Source organism: Mastomys coucha, unplaced genomic scaffold, assembly GCF_008632895.1.
Source record: "Mastomys coucha isolate ucsf_1 unplaced genomic scaffold, UCSF_Mcou_1 pScaffold20, whole genome shotgun sequence".
In the NCBI taxonomy this organism is placed as follows: Eukaryota; Metazoa; Chordata; class Mammalia; order Rodentia; family Muridae; genus Mastomys; species Mastomys coucha.
This window is the reverse complement of record NW_022196903.1, coordinates 113,770,317-113,771,476: the sequence shown is the minus strand read 5'-3', so window position 1 is coordinate 113,771,476 and position 1,160 is coordinate 113,770,317. Positions and strand designations below refer to the sequence as shown.

General features: G+C 42.4%; 1 pseudogene; it reads left to right on the top strand.

Annotated features, from left to right (window-relative positions):
• Positions 1 to 230: 230 nt before the first annotated feature.
• LOC116099988 overlaps positions 231 to 1,160 on the top strand; it is a 3,186-nt pseudogene continuing 2,256 nt past the window's right edge.

Genomic DNA, 1,160 nt, shown 5'->3' with positions numbered 1-1,160 from the left:
TAAGTGTGTGTGTACGTGTGTTGTGTATGAGTTGCTGGGCATTTTTCCCAGGACCTTTGAGACACAAGGCAAATGCTCTACAGCCACCTCTTTTCCTTTTTGATGACTTTGGGTTTCTTTTTGTTAGATTCGTTATCTTCACTTATTTCTCTAAGGATGCTGATTATACCTTTTCTGGAATTTTCTTTAATTTCTTTCATTATCTCCACATTCTCATCATGGTGGGAAGCATGAGCCCAGAGTTTTACAACAAGATCCGAAGGCAGTCAGGAGGAGACTCTCCTGTAGGCATCCAGGAGGAAGGTCTAGATCAAACTGGCCAGACTTGAATATGTGTGTGTGTGTGTGTGTGTGTGAAACCTATTTCCTCTAACAAAGGCTACACCTCCTCCAATAAGGCCACACTTGCTAATAGTGCCAAGCATGTTCAAACCACCATGGCTGGCCTGAGGCCTAGTGGCCTAAGACTTGTAATCTTAGCCACTGACAAGTCAGTAGGTGTGCCAGTTCAGCACAGCCTGGGCAATTTAATGGAGAACTTGTCTCAAAAATAGTTGGGTGCTTAAGAGCACTGGGTCTGCTTCCAGAGGACCTGGGTTGGTGTCTTAGTATCAACATGGTGGCTCATAACCATCTGTCACTCCAGTTCCAGGGAACCCTATGCCCTCTGCTGGCCTCTGAGGGCACTGCACGAAGATGGTGTACATATAAACATGCAGAGAAAATATACACATTAAATAAATAAATGAGAGTTGAAGAGATGGCTTAGCAGTTCAGAACACTGACTGCTCTTTCGGAGATCCTGAGTTCAATTCCCAGCTATCACATGGTCACAACCATCTCACAACCATCCCAGCTCACAACCATCTGTAATGGGATCAGGAATCAGAAGCCCTCTTCTGGTATGTCTGAAGACAACATATATATATGTGTGTGTGTATATATATATATATATACACACACACATATATACACATATATATATATACACATATATACATGTTTTGCTTTGCGTATATACATGTTGTTCTGGGATCCCAGGCCTGTACTTCCCTGTTGTGTCTTTTAACTTATTTGTGTCAGGTATTCTGTCATAGCCAGGAGAAGACTAGGGAATTTATTGATAACTCGGGACAAAACATTGAAATCCAGGCATACAC